General features: G+C 37.2%; 1 protein-coding gene across 2 annotated transcripts in view; it reads left to right on the top strand.

Moving 5' to 3' along the window:
* The window catches only part of LOC131681595 (trissin receptor), a 267,645-nt gene that overhangs the window by 57,566 nt on the left and 190,381 nt on the right, over positions 1-19,698 (top strand). For both annotated transcript variants that reach the window (XM_058962486.1, XM_058962485.1), the window contains exon 2: positions 5,996-6,044. The gene's annotated coding sequence lies outside the window, so the exon portion shown is untranslated. The remainder of the gene's footprint in view (positions 1-5,995; positions 6,045-19,698) is intronic.

Below are 19,698 nucleotides of genomic sequence, written 5' to 3'. Positions count from 1 at the left end.
CGCCGCGTCCCCTCACGATAACGCGAACGAAACACCTTTTTCGATGGTAGAGTTCTCACTTGCTCTCTTGTCGTGTAACAATAAAGCTCCAGGGCCAGACAGAATCAAATTCAACCAGAATCTGCCAGACTCTGCCAAGGGACGCTTGTTGAACTTATTTAATAAGTTTCTTGAGGCTAACATTGTCCCACACGATTGGAGGCAAGTGAAGATCATCGCCATCCAAAAACCCGGAAAACCAGCCTCGGATCGACCGAACGCAATGCTATCTTGTATCCGGAAGTTGTTCGAGAAAATGATCTTGTTTCGCCTCGACAATTGGGTCGAAGCAAATGGCTTACTGTCAGATACACAATTTGGTTTCCGCAAAGGCACGAACGACTGTCTTGCGTTGCTCTCAACAGAAATTCAAATGGCTTATGCTAGCAAAGAGCAGATGGCATCAGTATTCCTAGATATTATGGGCGCTTTTGATTCAGTTTCTATCCACATTCTTTCAGAGAAGCTGCACCAGCATGGTCTTTCAGCGACTTTAAACAACTTTTTACTAAACTTGTTGTCAGAAAAGCACATGCATTTTTCACATGGTGATTTATTGAGATCACGATTTAGCTACATGGGCCTTCCCCAGGGCTGATGTCCAAGCCCCCTGCTATACAATTTCTATGTCAACGACATTGATGCATGTGTTGACAATTCCTGGACGTTAAGGCAACTTGCAGACATGGTTTCTGTAAAGGGACCCAAAGCTGTCGATCTACAAGGACCATTACAGAATACCTTGGACAATTTGTCTGCATGGGCTATTAAGCTGGGTATCGAATTCTCTACGGAGAAAACTGAGCTAGTTGTATTTTCTAATAAGCGTGAACTAGCACAACTACAGCTTCTATTAATGGGTCAAACTATAGCTCAGGTCTTCACAGTAAAATATCTGGGTGTCTGGTTCGACTCGAAAGGTACTTGGGGATGCCATATTCGGTATCTGAAACAGAAATGCCAACAAAGGATCAACTTTCTTCGTACAATAACCGGAATGGGCACCCCAGGCCCACCCAGGAGATCTAATTAGGTTGTATCAAACAACGATACTGTCGGTACTGGAATACGGATGCTTCTGTTTTCGATCCGCCGCGAACATACATTTCATCAAACTCGAAAGAATTCAGTATCGTTGTTTGCGTATCGCCTTAGGGTGCATGCAGTCGACCCATACCCATGAGTCTCGAAGTTCTGTCGGACGTTCTCCCGCTGAAAAATCGATTTTGGGAACTCTCATATGGCGCAGAATATTAATCCTTCTTCTTACAATCCCAACCGTGTGCATTTCATAAATACTTCTGAATCTACTGTTTTCTTCGACACATCGATGAAAGACGAGATTAATGGAGTTCCGGACCACATACGCCCACAAGTGGTTCCAAATAATTTTCATAATAAATTCCGAGAATTCAACTGTTCTAAGATGTTTTATACTGACGGATCAAACCTCGAAGGGTCCACTGGCTTCGGTATTTTTAATCAAAAGTTCACCGCCTCCTACAAACTCAGTTACCCCGCTTCAGTTTACGCCGCAGAACTACCTGCTATTCAGTATACCCTCGGAGTCATTGACGCATTACCCGCAGACCATTACTTCATCGTCTCGGATAGTCTTAGTTCTATTGACGCTATTCGCTCGATGAAACATGGAAAGCATTCCTCGTATTTTTTGGGGAAAATACGGGAGCTACTGAGTGCTTTATCTGACAAATCTTTCCAGATTACCTTGGTGTGGGTCCGTTCTTATTGCTCCATTCCGGGAAATGAGAAGGCGGACTCCTTAGCTAAGGTGGGTGCCCTTGAAGGTGACGTTTTGGAAAGACCAATTTGCTTCCACGAATTTTTCAGTATTACTCATCAGAGAACCCTCGAAAGTTGGCAAACCAGCTAGGAAGGTGGCTACATTCTATAGTCCCTAAGGTATCGACGAAACCTTGGTTCAAGGGGATGGATGTGGGTCGTGACTTCATTCGTGTGATGTCCCGACTCATGGCAAACCATTACACGCTGGATGCACATCTCCGACGCATTGACTCGTGGAGAGTAGTATCTGCGCTTGTGGCGACAGTTATCACGATATAGAGCACATTTTCTGGGCGTGCACCGAGTACAGTTCCGCCAGGTCTCGGCTTATGGACACCCTCCGGGCCCGAGGAAGACCACCCAAAGTCCCGGTTCAAGATGTGTTGGCAAGCCGCGATGTCCTCTATATGTCCCTTATATACACCATCGTAAAAACCATCAATATCCAACTTTAACTGCCCCTTTTGCCTTATCATTCTCAGAAGCGCTCTCTTTCACCTGTATCACACACCCACGATGGTTTGATGCGACTCCAAGGCGACACAAAACATCACTGTCGATAGAGCCAACAAACACGGGACCTAAAGCACGAACATCACACGCACAACTCGAAATGTAGCCGATCAACATCCGAGCCGCGCTACGAAATCGTCTGCAGAAACCCCTGCCATCTTGACAACGACCACCCAGCGTCCCAGTACATGATTCTTCCTGATGAAGGCCACCCTGATTCAATAACCCATCCGTTGATCTCCCGAAGCCTGAAACTAAAATAATGTTCTCCCCCTGCCTCCCCTGACTCTTATACACAGAAGTAACACCCCTACCCCCTCCCCCAATAGCTTCACGAAGCATTTAGCTTTTCCTGTTTTTTTTTTTTCTAATTTTAATTATTATATTATATTACATTATATTATATTATATTATATTATATTATATTATATTATATTATATTATATTATATTATATTATATTATATTATATTATATTATATTATATTATATTATATTATATTATATTATATTATATTATATTATATTATATTATATTATATTATATTATATTATATTATATTATATTATATTATATTATATTATATTATATTATATTATATTATATTATATTATATTATATTATATTATATATCCTTGAAAATGCCCAACTCTACTACCACATAAAATAACTCTAATTAATGTCCCCGAATCTTTACAAAATTTAATCACGCCCTCTAGTTATTTCTACTTTTAAGATAGTCGTAAAAATTGTCCCCCTTAGTATAGCTATGAATTAGCCTTAGTTTAATTTCAAAAATCAATATGTAATCCTCATACTTAGTTGCGTTTCGGCTTCGCCTCATCAGAAACCGACACTAGGACGAAGGAAAATAAGGATTTGTGCCCTCCTGTACAAAGACTGGTTTTTTACCAACAAATTTTCACCCTAGTGAGAAATTTTGGTTTTTACCAACTTTTCCTCCTTAGGGTGAAATATAGCATAATATGTAATCCCCTAGTTTTAAGTATATTTAAAATGTAAAACAAAACAAAATTGGCACCGTTAAGCTAACGCAAACTTGCCTTATCAAATAAACGAATTGAATAAAAAAAAAAGCAATCAATAGGGGTTCTGTAGCTTTCATTTGAGACTAAATTTGATAAAATCGAGTCAGACATTTCTGAGCAGGTGTAAATTTAATTTAGGAATTCCTTAATATTTAATATTCACTTTCCCTAAGCTTTCGGTTCCGCCGAAGGTGTTCTACGTGGGTTTGATTGGGCATCAGTGAGCTTAAGTTATAAATCTAAGTGATTTAGAACACATTTTATGAAGTTTTGCATATTTTAGATAATATGCTGATATCGATTTATATGGGAATTTCATGCGTGACCGCATTTTCCAACCTGTATCTCCGGAACCGGATGTCGAAATTAAATGAAATTATATAACAGCCTACGTGGTTCCATTCAGTTGAGACTAAGTTTGATAAAATTGGCTAAGCCACCTCCAAGTAACCGATGTACAATTGTTGGTCACATAGACACGCGCACACATACACAAACATTTGCCGAACTCGACGAACTGAGTCGAATTGTATAAGAGACTCAGCCCTCCAGGTCTCGGTTAAAAAGGCAATTTTCACGGTGATTGCATAGTATTTCTATAGCAGAAAGGCAAATCCTATCGGGTTGATTTTGATTAATTCTAGGTATAAAAATAAAATTTTTCAAGTGGTTGATAAAGTTTAGGGTAATAAAATATAATGATAGGTGGTAGGCCCACGCTGTAATTACAACGGATTCAAATAAATTCATAACTTAAGTAGAGAGAATGAAAGAGACTATTTTTTCCTATAATAAACTATTTCGACTATGTCGCAAGGTACTGAAAATCCTATAAATAAACAATACAATACAATTTTCAAATTTGATATCACATCTCTGACCCTCAATAAGTTTCTTAATAAACTACGACATTCGAAACAAGTACTCATCCAAACTCTACAATCCAAGTTTTCGACAACAAACAACGTGATGACCCCGGCAGCTTGACAGTTTTGTCTTCTCTGCTGCCTCACTGCGTAAGCTCCCTTTGAAGTACACATCATTCCACTATGGTGAAAGAGAATAGTTGACAGCAGTCACTGCACAGCACTAGCTCGAAGACAAATTCTGATAAAACTTTGCCGGGAATATTCATGCGCTACTACTTCTTTCGCTTCAAACGAGAAAATCCAACGATGAAACATGCTAAACATTTCTTTCTAAACGTCTTGACAGTGAACTAACTTGACTATATCTTACCAGTCACCCGGTCTAAACATTTCTGAAAGGGAGTTACTGTGCTGGAAAATTTGCAAACTCGACGAAAATGTTTTACTTTGCAAGCAGAGCAGTTAGCTGATCACTTCAAAATTATTTGATTTTTATCGTTGCACATGACATAGCGGCACTGTTGTGCCATCTTAGAACATGCGCCATTTGGAACTTTTCAAGAAAAATTATTTTTAAAGTAGGAGATTACATAGCTGGAAAGTTATAAATGGTAGAAATATTTCGAAGAAGAGTATCTATCTTACTATATTTTCTGTAGTAATCTCGCTTCTTACGGAATTTCTAAAGCCACATAAAAGTTATGAAACTTCTATATAGTGTAAGCCATTCTCGAGTTTCTCATATCGTTTTTTGTTAAATATTAGGAGCCACGCAAAATGCTGAAAACGCTACTTTGTAGTCATTTTCCAATCAAGCAACGTGACATTTCCAATCCAGTTTAGCCCAAAATTGCGTTTATCATAAGATAGCACATCAGCGACGATATCTACTACTTCCCCAGTTCAACCGATTGTTCGCAGTTCACAAAACTACCTAATATAATACTGCTTCACGTGAGTGGCAGAGACTGTGACATCTGTGAAATTTCATATATGTGAGCGATGGCGTGCTCGAGAATCCTTTCTTTGTGGTTGATTTCAATCTTTGCAATTTGTGCTGGTTGGGAGAACGATAAAAGATAACAAAAAAATGTTACTCTCTCCAGTATGTATGCGGAAGCGGAAAAGAACTGTTGATACATGAGAGGTAGGAACTTGTTGACAGCTATAGTGCGAAGAAGTGAATAATGAAAACGCCACGGTGCTGCTGCTCACCTTCAAGGCGTAACTTGTCGACGGAAGCTGGTGTCACTTGAAAGTGCATACCATTTTCCGGATGGCACTTTTGATGTGTTAAATTCTGTACAGTGTGCTTTTGATATTTCTTTTGATGACTGATACGAGAGAGTTGTCATGCCGTTTTAAGAATGTTAAATGTTATGTCCGCTGACAGATGCGACAGATATTTAACGATATGAGTTATTTTCTTCAGTATATGAGAGATTTCCCGGAGCTTTGAAAATAGAATTTCCGTTTATATATTAACTAAGACGTCTTCAACTCTGAGAGGAAAGCGTTCATTGCTATTTCGCATGCATTTGAAATAGCGCTCGGGGCAGTTTGAAATATCAGCATTCTAAAATGTCAGATGATGTGACGACCGTGTTCAACTGAAAATTTCACAAATGAATTTTTAATCAACGAAATGTCCGTACTGAAATAAATTATGTACTTTATTTTGTTTAATCATATTCATGAACCTATTTTTTATCTTTTCAGGAAATACACAATGAAACGGCAATCTAGTCTAGGAATCAGCACCTTTAGAGTAAGTATTTGTGGCTGCTTAAGATGAACAATAATTAATTCCCGTTTTTAGGGTTTTGACGTAAGTCCCAATACCTTATTGAAGACTTTTTGTTGTATCCAACGGTGAAAACAGATCGAAATAGTGAGTTACACGAAAGCAAATATTTAAAAATAAACTCCCCCAGAGGCAGAATTGAAATCTACAACCCTTTTGGACTTCGATCCAATGCACAAACCCTTATGCTATCCCTGGACTATAATGACGTCCCGGTAAACTCACCATTTCGATCTATTTTCACCGTTGGATACCACCAAAAAGACTTGAGTAATAATTTTCAAATAAGATATATTTGAACGTTAAGATTTTCAAAGAATGATCAAATGTTTGACGATTTGCCAACAAAAAATTGGTCTTAAATAATTCATACGAGGTTTAATCAATCGTGTTCAAGAATATAACAAACAAAGTTTATCACATCTTGTTCCACAGAATAACTTATTAGTAGTCTTGTGTTGGCAATGTTAAGGGGGTAGTAGAACTCGCGAGGGCTAAAATTGAGCACTTTTTTGGGATTAAATTGTAAAGCATCTACTCAATGGATTTTGAAACTATTTTTTTATTTTGAAGATACATGTTTTGACTTTTTAATTTTGCATTTAAAGACGAAAAGAAAAATCTCGCGATCTTAAAAAAACTGCATGAGTCCCGCTTAAGTAAAGTTTTGGCAAATTGGGTAACATGTAATCAGAAAACTCATATTTTTTACAATCATAGTCACGTTGGCTATGTTTAGACAAGAGGGATTTCTTTTATTTTATAATTTGTAAAAGTTATGTAACGACGAAATTCCCAATATTTGAGTTATTTTTTGGCCTATTAAGGGCCATAAAAATGTAACAAATTGACATTTTGCAAATCCCTCTCGATCAAACATAGCGGTATATTTTCTGAAAAGTTGGAGAAAAAAATTTTGAAATCGGTCCAGTACTTCTATGAAAACATACTTGACCGCTTAAAAAACACTACTTTTGGGAAAACGCGTTTAAAGAAAAAGTACGGTGTATAACTCGATTGTAGTACTTTACTAGATAATCTATTATACCAGATCCGCAGAACTCACCTTCCTTTGGGCCTGTTTTTCCGCGACAAGCACTTTGCGTTCAGAACGAGTTATACGTTCACCGTCGGGTTGAGTAGCACATCTTTCAGCTTCAGTCCCCAAGGTAATTCCCATCACCTCCATAGCTTGTAAGATCGATGAAAATCCTTGGTTGAAGATGCTGACTGCCAAATAAGTCACAACATTGAACGCCTGTCTGCCAAAATTTGTGCGTTTTGGGGCTAAGGAACAGATTCCACTATTCAGAGACTCATTGATGTTTTGGGTGTGAGCAGCTGGCCGATTGATTTGTCCGTCAACTTTACCTTTCCTTTCGCACCGGTACCTTTGTTTTCTTTCTTCAGTTTCCGTAATCTCGTTCCCATACGCTTCTCAACATGTCCGATGCATTCTTTCTTCCGTACGATAATCTCGTCCCAATAAAAAAGCAAGAAACCTTTCACAGACGCTCACATATACATAAAGCGTCTAGAATGGACCGGTGAATTCTTTAAACAATGATTTTTCCATAGACAAGCGCCATCGTGGTGCCACCGCGCTTAGTATCTCAGAAACGGCCGGAGATGGGTACCTTTCGGTTCCCAGAAACATGCCAAGGAATATGATTTTCACCAAATCCTTTCTGTGGCGTATTCTCAGATACATATAGATTGAAATTAAACAAAGAAAAAAAATCGATTTTTTGAAACTATTAGAGTAGAAGACCCCCTTAAGTTCAAAAGGATAGGTTCAATTAAAACCATCGCTTTTTTTAATTCTTTTGAACAACAATACCAATTTTGTCAATACTACACTGATGTCTCTTTTTCAATAAATTTCATAACTTTAAATTAGATGGTTTATGTAAAGTTCGTTTCTGACATCAGTTTGAACTGAGGGTCTTTGAAATATTTGAAACGTGCCAACAACAATAAAAATTAAAGGGTTATGTACAGGATACGACCACGATGGTGTTGAAAATGTAGCTTTTTCAAGTCGCGAGTTAATTTTAATCTAGCCCATTAACTCATCTTAGGACTGGAGATTATATCGTCTTAAGTAAAAGCACACAACGTGCAATGTGTTATACACGCTCCCTCATTACAATAGGCGAATTTCGCGCTAAATCGTATTCTGAGTTGGCAGCACCCTCTCAGATTATAATGAAACTTTCTGTACATGAAGACTTTGTCACAAAAAGCCACTTTGCATACTTTGCTTTTCCAAAAATGATCTAAACTGTCTTTTGAAAAGGGTCAAACTTTTTGTACCAATTTTTTCCACTGGCTATAGTCTAAAAAAGACAAATCCTACAAAAAATAATGTAGGAGTGATTTTCACAAAATTAGTCAATTTTTTGAATAAAAATATTGAAAAAATTGTTCATCGACTTCTACTCTAAAAAAATCGATTTTGAAATGAAGATGAAATTTTGTTCTAAGATAGGTAATTATGTTCCCTACCTACCGACAAAACTGATTATTTTTTTCAGTGTATTTTTATTCAGGGTCCATAGCCCAGAGACCAGAACCCCGAAGAGAGAACCCAGACTCCAGATTTCATAGTCCAGAGTCCTTAGTAGAGAGACCGGAATCCAGATGCGCTAGTCCTTAACCCAAAATACTGAGGCGAGTCTAGAGTCCAGAATCCAGAGTTCCGAGTGCAGAGTTCAGAGTCCAGAGCGCAGGGCTCACAGCCCAGAATTCAGAGTTCAGATGCCAGAGTCCAGAGTCCAAAACCTAGAGTCCAGATCCCAGAGACCAGAAACCAGAGTCTGGAGTTCTTAACCCGAAATACTGAGCCCAGAGTCCTCAGCACATAATCCAGCGCCCAGAGCCCAAAGTCCAGAGCCCCTAACCCAAAATAGTGAGACCAGAGTTTAGAGTCCTGATTCCATAGCTCAGAGTCCAGAATCCAGAGTTCAGATTCGATAATCCAGAGTTTAGATTCCATAGCCCAGTGACCAGAGCCCAGAGTGCCGAGGAGAGAGCCCAGAATCCAGAATCCCGAGTGCAGAGTGCATAGTCCAGAATTTCGAGTCCAGAGTCTACAGTTCAAAGTCCAGAATCATGACCCAGAGCCCATAGCTCAGAGACCACAGTCTAAAGTCCATAGCATAGAATCTCGAGGCGAGAGCTCAAAATCCAGAGTTAAGAAACTTAACCCAAAATACTGAGGCAAGAGTTCAGACTCCCAGAGCACAGAGCCCATAACCCAGAGGCCAGAATCCAGAGCCCATAACACAGAATCTCGAGGCGAGAGTCCAGAGTCCAGAACTCAGCGTGAAGAGTGCATCATCCATAGTTCAAAGTCCAGAATCTATTGCTCAGAGTTAAGAGACTAAAATCCTGAGACCAGAGTTCAGAGTCCTCAACCCAAAATACTGAGCCCAGTGTTCCGAGTTCAGAGCCCAGAGTCCAGAGCCCTGAATCCAGAGCACAGAGTCTAGAGTCCCGAGGAGAGAACCCACAGTCCAGAATCCAGAGACCCGAGTGCAGAGCCTAAAGTTCAGAGTCCATACCTCAGGGTCTAGTGTTTAAAGTTCGGATTCCAGAGTCCAGAATCAAGACCCCAGAGACCATAGTTCAGAGTCCATAGCACGGAATATCGAGGCCAGAGCACTGTGTCCAGAATCAAGCGTGAAGAGTTCAGAGTCCAGAGTTCACAGTCTAGAGTCTATACTGACTGGATATTTTCGGAATGGTGAGTAGGCGCCAGAAATTTATGTCTGACGCCATGTTGAAATCCAAGATGGCGACTTCCGGACGTAAATTATTACGATTACACTTCGTATCGTTTTACTTTGTACAGCACTTGATATTGTTTAACTTTGATTTATACAATTGATCCATAATGATAATTTTACTAGAACTGCTCTTCAGTACTGTTGTTACTAGACTGCTTTAAGGCCTTAGTTTTATAGTACTGTTATTTGGTAACATGAGAGCTTATGCAGGTAAGTTACAGGTAACCAGCCAAGTAGCATTTCTAGTTTTATAGCACACTACATTGATGATTGATGATGGTTCCACCCCATACCCCCACAAAGGTGTGAGCTGAACGATTTATCTAGAAGATAATTAATATTTTAATTCATGGTAGGAACAGTTAACAAAAAAACGGACTGGTTCAATTTGCAGACATAGCTATTCCTTCAAAAAAACGTAACTAGATATATTGCGAATATTCCATCAACAACCAGGGTCCATCAAGAAAATTTCTATTCTGGGAAGATACTTGATAGAATCGGGAATTGAACCCAATAGCTTCCATTTCTGATAATTCTCTGTTAGACTCCTCCCGCCTGACCAAGACATCGGTACTACCACCTGCTAAGGTGAGAAGTGACGAGCCTAGTGGCAGTGCAGGGTCCAGTCGAGTTATATCATCCACATCAGGCCCCTTTATTGAAAGTTGCCTACCACTAACCCAAGGCAATCTAGGAATATTCCTTTCCGGAAATACCCTGGATTGATCAGGAATTGAACCCGATATCTTGTTATATCAGAAGAACGCACCAAGCCCCACACTCAACGAACCAACTCCGTTATTGCCACTATCGCAGCAATAACCGAGATTAACTCTATTGTCGAGCAAAGCCAACATAACTCCATCATCAAATTAGACCCTGATCACAACAAAAGTCTAAAAGCTTCGATTCAACCCGATGAGCTCTTAGTACTGGTCGCCATGTTTGATTTCAAGTTGGTCTCTATCCGCTTATCACGCGCGTGGCCCAGACCTCTGTAGACATCTTATTATTTTGTTAATGACTTTAATAAACAAGTAACAAAAATCCATCATCATCATAGCGAATATAATAACTTAGTGTGACTAAATGCAAATGATTAATAAAAAAGAAAAAATACAATCTTCGTGGTATTACATAGTTATTCAAATAACTCCAAAATATAGAAATCAAAAAAAAAATCTGTCTGCAAAGCAGATTTTACGTGTGAAATACATAGTGCTTTGAACTCCGTCAATGTTGCTACACGTTCAATATGTCTAGGCATCGAATTGAAAAAAAAACTTATTCCTTTGTACAACAAGGAGTTTTGTGATCTACTAAATAAAAAAGTTTGGTATTCTTGCATCAGACGCGTTTCTAGTGTTGTACCTATGCACATCACTTGCTCTTTCAATTCGATCACACAAATATCGAGGCAGCATTCCATTGATAATTTTAAAAATGAACACCATTGTCAAGTAATAAATTCATTGTTGCACAGAGAGCCACTGCAATGCGTCTAGCATGAAACAAGAGGAAGTGTATCTGTTACATTTTAAAATTAATCGCATGATTCTATTTTGCAATCGCTGTAACCTCAATATTTGTGTTTGATTGGCAAGAAACAAAATGGATGGGCAGAAGTCAATATGTGGTGAAACAATAGATTTATATAATAAAATTTTACTACTAATTGTTAAATCATTTTTCAGACGACACAATATACCATACTTTTTAGCAATCTTTTTGATGACATTGTCGATGTGAGACTTGAATGTTCCCTTGTCATCAATGATTATTCCAAGATATTTTAATTCACTAACGCGATCAATACTCTCACCATTTATTTCAACGTTTACGTCAGGTCTAGTATTAGCCGAAGACATAATCATGTATTTAGGTTTAGCAACATTTAACTTTAATTGTTAAAATTTTAACCGACGAGCAAGAGAATGCAAGTCTTCATTCAAATGCGCCACGGTTTCATCTATATCCATAGCTGCAATGAACAGAACAGTGTCGTCAGCAAACAAATTTAAGTCACAAAATCGTAAAACTCGCCTCATGTCATTTATATACATAATAAATAAAATAGGACCTAAGACACTACCTTGCGGCACTCCAAGAGGATTGCCGAGAGTACTAGATACAAAATCGTTAAAACTAGTTTTCTGAGCTCTATCACACAAATAGTTTTGAAACCACTTATGTGCTATCCCTCCAATACCAAATCGCTCTAAAGTTCGCAAAAGTAACGGTCTCCAAATTGTCTAAAAAGTGCGTTTTAGATCCAAAAATACAGAAAAAATAGTCTCTTTAACCATGATTTTTTCTTTCCATTTTGCTAACACCAGATTCAAAGCGGTTTTGCAAGAGTGTTCCGAGTGCTCCGGAATTAGCAATTAGGTATTTACCGCACCCGCACCGCAAAATCTTCGGTGCGGTAAGACACTTTTTCCTGCAGATACGGTGCGGGAAAGAGCTTTTTCCGCGCGGTTTTACCGCAACCGCACCGCAAAAAAAAATGATGAAATGATAATTGTGATTATTCTAAATTGATAAACAGACTGCTATTACGAAAGAAAATCTAGCTGTGTCCGAAATATTTTGACGCTATTATTTTTACGACATATTTTGGACTAGTTATTTTATGCTTCTAAGTAAAATTTCACAAACTAACCATTTCAAATACATAAAATGCAAGATCTAAATAGTAACAAAATTATTAGATCATTTAAAAACAATAAATTTGTACTCTTAAATCCAATTTAAAAGTGCATCACTTCTCCCGATTTTTGTTGGAAATCGTGGAACTATGAGTCGTTTCCGATATCAATTTTTCAACTGTGTATTTTAACTAATTTAAAGGATTAGAGATGAACTAATTATGCTGGGACTTAAACACAACCCAAGAAATATAATTATCTTCATCAAACCAAACGAATTTGGAGTAATTGGCAGTAAAGGATATAAATGTATGAAAGCGTCCAAAATAAGGAGGGGTCCAAATTAGGATGATTATTCTATCATTCGTTCATCAACATCGTATTTCTATCTTCTTTGATTGCTGTGTAAATTCAATGTGAATTTTTCTGCAGTCAATTTTATTGGACTCTTTCTCAAAAAGTATGCTACATACCATTTTTCGCGTACTCCATTCAAATTTACTATAATTTTCTACCAAATTAAATCCTAATATTTTTCAGTAAAGACTATTTTGTAGCTTTTTTGAAGCTTTTTTGCCAAACACCACATAGTTTGACTCCCGTTCACTGCAATTGAAGTTTTTGCCATTGGGTCTTTGGGAAAATATTACAGGAAAATACATTAAATGCTAGAACTTTCGAACTAGCCTTTAGAAAATTACACTTCATACATTTTTAAAGGGATCAATCTTAGTTTTTGAATGAGAATACATCTGTTTCTTGAAGAATGCGGAACTTAGAGTTTTGGGATATTTTGTCCGTAAAACCTCCTATTTTTAAAAATCATTTCTACTGTATACTACAAATCATACATTTTTTGCAGTTTTTCTAATGTTCAATTATTCTGTACCGGTTGAGACCGGACTTCTGATTAGATGTAATGTATAGAGCAATTTTTTTCGTCAAATATGGCTTCGTTCTTATTGATGAAATACAATATGTTTTTATTTCACTGTATTGGAATATATGCGCTACTATATAGAAGTACTGGTATTTCGACTTTAATTTTTTGTTGTTGTGAAATTCCTCTAAGAATGAAAGGTGGTTTACTACGTAAATGCGAAAATCATCCATTTCATTTTCATATGTCAAAAACATTGAAAATATGAATATCTAAAGAAAAAATATGCAACTTCATTTCTTATTACATTTTTATTCCACTTTTTTCAATTAACTGAAGGATTGCTAAAATAAAAGGTTTCCTATTACTGCAGTAGAACGTTTTTGAATGTGTAATGTTTGCCTTAAAATGTACGGAAATTTATTAATATAAAATCCAAAAGTTGATTTTTTCATAAACAGTACATTCTGAGGAGTCTCTTAAAGTTAAATTTCGTGTGAATAAGAATAACATTTAAACATATATGGTTACACAAATGAACAATTTTTCAACACTATTTTTAAAAATATAAAAATTTTACCGCAGTACCGCGCGGTGCGGTGCGGTAAATAAAGTGCGGTTGCGGTGGGCGGTGCGGTTTTATTATTTTTTTGCGGTTGCGGTGCGGACAATCCATTTACCGCCCACATCCGCACCGCGACGAACCCTAACCACCCAATTAACCAAGGTCTTTGTTAACTGGGGAACAAACTTTGATGGTGCCTATCCCCACAAACTGTATACTCAGTGGATCCCTCAGAGATTAAAATAACACATTCACATTTCGCACATTTATTCACCATCCTACACGCCACCGAAAAACTACCTAAAATTAAGTACTTTTGACCCAATCTCGTGATACCGTGCAGGAAGGTAAAATTAGTTAAACCGTGTTGAAGGCAGTTTCCATTTAACTACGGCAAACATAATAACTCAACCTTGAGTTTAATTTACTTAAATTTAAGTTGATTTTACCTAACTTTGAGTATACCCCAAACAACTCAAAAGTACCTTACTGCACGCAAGACCGCGACTGAGTCGAATCTCTCGTTTTGTTTTTGACAATACTAATAAGTGAGAAAGCGACGCACAGCTCAAAAGTACCTAAATTTAAGTTAAAAGAACTTATTCTGTAGGTACACTCAGCGGGTCCCTCAGAGATTAAAATAACACATACACATTTCGCACATTTATCCACCATCCTAGACAAATTGAACGCTCAGCTGGAGGAACGAGACAAAACAAATCAAAAAAATTGTACCACTTGACTGCGTGGCAGCCTACACGCAAAAATAAAACAACCTACAGAATAAGTTCTTTTAATGTAATTTTAGGTACTTATGGGTTGTGCGTCGCTCTCGCACTTATTAGTGTTTTCAAAAACAAAACGAAGTCTTCCGTGCAGTAAGGTACTTTTGAGTTGTTTGTGGTATACTCAAAATTAGGTAAATTCAACTTAAATTTAAGTAAATTAAACTCAAGGTTGAGTTATGATTTTTGCCGTAGTTAAATGGAAACTACCTTCAACACGGTTTACCTAATTTTACCTTCCTGCACGATATTGAGTCAAAAGTACTTAATTTTAGGTAGTTTTTCGGTGGCGTGTATATCAGGGTGGGACAAAAAATAGATTCCAGATCCGAGCAACTTTTTAGGTACCATTTGAGTCCCAGAACAACTGTGCAAATTCTTAGCTCGATCGGTGAAACTATATTTTTGCGCCCACTGTTTAAAGTTTACATCAGATTTTGTATGGGAAGTTAACTTAGTTAACTTTTACAAAATAATTCCTCCAGGAGTCGCCCATTACTTCCTAAAAATAAATCGTTATGTGGTTTGTATAGGAAATTTAACAAAGAAAAAAAGTCTCGAAAACCACGAAATGATCTGATGCTTGAGAAAAAAGTTATTAAGCAGAAACCGATTGATGCTCTGACGATTGATAAAATATTCTTTTTTTCTAGCACCACTGCTGTTGGTTGTCCAATCATACGCAATTTAGTTTTAATCCTCTCTTAACGTATCTAAATCGTTTATCTATACTATTTGGCCACTTCGCAAGGTTTTGAGGGATAAATTGAGGCTGCTTTTGTACATAATAAGAGAAAGTTAAAATTTTTGTATATAATAAAACCGCCAGAAGCAGTGATGCTATGAAAAGTGAAATTTTCATCAATCTTCAGAATGATCGGTTTTTGCTTAATAACTTTTTCCACAAGCATCAGATCGTTTTGCAGTCTTATAGACTTTGTTTCCTTGACAAATTTCCTAAGAAAATCAGACATCTTTTTATTTTTAGGAGATAACGAGCGACTCTTGGAAGAATTAATTTGCAAAAGACTATTTTCCCAAATCCCATGTAAACTTTAAACCGCAAAAATATTGTTTCACCGATCGAGTTAAACATTTGCAGAGTTGTTCTGGAAGCTAAATGAGACCCAAAAATTTACTCGGAGCCAATTTTTTTTTTCATATAACCATGTTCCACTCTATTGTATATAGTGTATATATCATATGAAATCAAGAAATCACAGCAAATTGAATAGCCTGTAAACAGTACACTATACTTATCTGAATGATCTCCTGATTGGTAATTGATGCCCACAAAGTATTTAAAGAAAAACAAAGTATTTCAACACGAACTTAAAGGTTTTAATTTGCACTATCCTCACACGACCCACCAAATTCACTTTCAGAACAGCAATGATACAAGTGCATTACAAGTTTAAGGGAGGGCTTCAAGAGCGTCATAAAGCTTCAGTTATTACTAGGGCAGGGCAATATGTCAAACGAATACCAATTACTGATACTTTTTGCATGTATCAAGCAACTAGCAGTTGGGAAATTGGATTCTGAGATGATTATGACTTTCATTCGATTTTATCGAACACACTGAAAAAAGTTCAGTTTGGTCAAGGAAAAGTTTTCTTCAAATAAATTATTGTCCTTGTAAGTGCCCAACTTGTATTTTTGACGTAGGTAAGGAACATAATTACCAATCTTGGAACGAAATTTGACCCAAATCAAAGGTACGGTTTTTTGTAACTCGACTTTAAATTTTTTAAATCGATTTTTTTTCAGTGTAGGATTCGATGAAGAATTTTTTCAATACTTTTATTGAAACATTTGACTAATTATGTAAAAATTACTCCTGCAACATTTTTTGTAGTATTTGTCATTTTAGAATATAGCCATTTGAAAAAAACGGGGAAAAAAGTTTAACCCTTTTCAAAAAAAGTCTGGATCATTTTTGAAAAAAAAGTATTCAAAGTAGCTTTTTGTGATAAAGTTCTCATGTATGGAAAGTTTCATTAAAATCTGGGTTACTGCTACCAATATAATTTATTAATGGTCCCTTAACAGAACAGTATAAAACCTAATACAATACTATAGGCGAAAATATACCAGTATGTTCAGAACATTTATTCAAAACCAGTATGGAGCTTGAGGACCATGATGGGGAAGCCCACGCTCACCAAATGATATATTCAGCTCTTACACGAAATATGCAATTTCAAAGATTTTTTTAATAATATAGGGTAGAGTGGGGTCAAGTAAGTCAGTTTTCTTTAGCGAGTCCGTACGATGGTATTTTTGTACTAATTTTGGCAAACAAGCACTCGTTGGAAAAATTATACATCTGGCAACGTTATGGCAATAATAGTTTTATGCCTGGCAAAATATTTTTCAAGCCAAATCAAATAAGGGGAAGATACTTTTTGCGATATTCTTAATATCTTGGGGTACGATACGTTACTATATTCAAGGTTAAACTAAACAATGTACACGTCTAGAAAATCCTCAACTTTTGTTTGCCTCTGCAAATAATACTGCAGATTATTTAAAAATTAAAACGTCATCCAGGTAAGAAAATGAGAAATAATGTAAAAAATCATGAAACCGCGAAAGGAAATGATGAAAAAAAATGTTGTTTCGGCAATGTTGGCTTTGTATTTGCGAATGACTTCTTCGGTCTCCTCATCGTCGCCAGAGTGTGGAATTGAAGTTGGTCATTCCGGCTCAAGTGGTTGCTTAGCTGGGAGACGATCAGTAGTGACATATAGTGCCCCCAAACGGCTGATCTATCGTGCCCCCAAAGCGTATGTTTCATGTTGATATCCGTATTGAAGTAGAATACTTCTAACGTTTCAATATAATTTTCAGTCGGAATTTTACCCGATTTTTTGAACGTGAATATCTGCCGTTATACTGAATGAAAACATAAGATTATTACGCTATCTGATTGGAAATATGTACAAAAATTTTGTATCAAATTCCGTAGAATGCACAATTACTAAAACTAAGGGAAATAATGGATTTTATTCAAGCTGTAATTATCTGAAACATAATCGGTAAAATTCGACCGAGCAGCGAGCGTTGCTAGGACTGTCTTTTTGTTATCCAGTGAACCTCGATAAGTATAAAAAGGGAACATAAGAAAAATTCGTTAGTTTGTGTTCTGACGTTGTAAGCGTAGCGACTGCTGCGTTTCATGTCAGCTCTCATTCTTCGGTGGTAGGTAATAAATCCCATGGCCGCCACCAGGCTCTAATATGATGCACTGATGTGGTGTGACGTGCCAGCTTCATGCATACACAGAAGATGCAACGATGACACACCACAGAAAAAGCAGAAAGCTCTTTGTTTCTGTGCTAAATAAATGGAATTGCGATGGAGTAGTTTGATGCAAGAGAACCGCGCTCTCTTGCTATTTAAAATATATGTGGCGTCAGGTGCGCGTTCAGATAAATTCACCACGGTGCGCGTTCCAGAGTGCACCGTGGAGAATTTATCTGTGTGTTTCCACTGGCAAGCGGTAGTGCGGGTGCGATTGACGATTTGACAAACACTGGTTGTTTCGTTGTGTAAAGGAGACGGTGTTTGCTTAATGGATGCTGATATTATGATTTTCTGTTGATGATTTGATATGAGTTACTTCGTAAATCTTATTTACGAGTTTATAGAGCTTTTTTACCCTACCGGGAAAACTTAAAATACTCGGTCCTCAAGGAAAACTGGGAAATTTTTTTACATATCATCATGCTATAAACCCAGTGAAGTAAACATCCGTAAAACCAGATTAATTGCATAACAGGTTGATGCATGACCGGATTTTTACATCCACATTAGGGATGGCTTATTTTATATGCAGCTAACTGACGCAATGTGCCTTTTTGTGTGCGAATATCGTGGCTCAAAAAGTAAAAAACTCCATTAAAAATAATGTCTTGGTACTACATTCGTTGTCGATTATCATACGTGGCGATTGCAGGGTTATTGCGAAAATTTCACTCTAAGAAATCTGCTTGGTTAAGCTTTGAGCATATTATTATTTAGGAATAGAGGGGGTAAAACGCTTCCCCTAAGGATATATGATCATAGCTTAGCTATAGAACATTAATACGTAATACGTAAACACCTCATTTAATGAAAATCAGTATTGGTGGTAAAATTTGGGTTGAAAAGATTTTGAGTTTAAAATTAATACAAAATTCAAACTAATCTAAAATTTCTCAACAAGTTAAAAATTTTCGGGAGGGGTCCGGACCTTCAGAACCCTCCCCATGGATCTGCCACTGGATCATTGTGAATTCGATTACGAAACTGCACATCGTGGGATATGTAACTGCCCTATAGTAATGCAATTGCGTATCCAGATTTTTGGTTCCCCTTACTAAACCTATGTTCAGTGAGCCAAAACGCAGGGATATGCTACTGTTCCTAACCCAGTGAAGCGAAGAGCTAAAGGTTTCATCGGTAGGGGTCATTATTCCCTCGGGAGTGAAGAAACCAGACTGTTTACTGTTTTGTGTTGCGATTGAATTGTGTAGTCATTTCCCATTTCCCTTTATTTTTTTCTCCTTCCTTTCCCTTCCCATCAGAATGAGACGACATCGCAAGGCACAAATTTCCGAATAACATGGGAAGCATACCAATAATTTCGAATTTCTGAAACGAAGTTCCGTGTTATAGCATGTTAAGTGCTATTTGGAGCCCCGGTATGGGTAAGGTATTTTTGGTTACTGTTCACAAATAAAATTTCTTTTGGCGATACGAAAGTCTTAGTATGTTCAGTCAATTTCTATTCGATAAAGCAACATTTGAACAGCATTTTCCTAAATTTCCATTGCATAATCTTGAAAATTGGGTGAGTAACAGTGAATCTTTGGGAGGCACGTCAAAAAATTGCGGAGTACACCATAACTCAAAACCTTCTAGACCAATCGTTCTGAAATTTTGTTCACATTTTTTATAAA

This window comes from Topomyia yanbarensis, chromosome 2 (genome assembly GCF_030247195.1).
Source record: "Topomyia yanbarensis strain Yona2022 chromosome 2, ASM3024719v1, whole genome shotgun sequence".
Taxonomy (NCBI): domain Eukaryota; kingdom Metazoa; phylum Arthropoda; class Insecta; order Diptera; family Culicidae; genus Topomyia; species Topomyia yanbarensis.
Note: the sequence above shows the minus strand (reverse complement) of the source record. Positions and strands in the feature narration are given on the sequence as shown.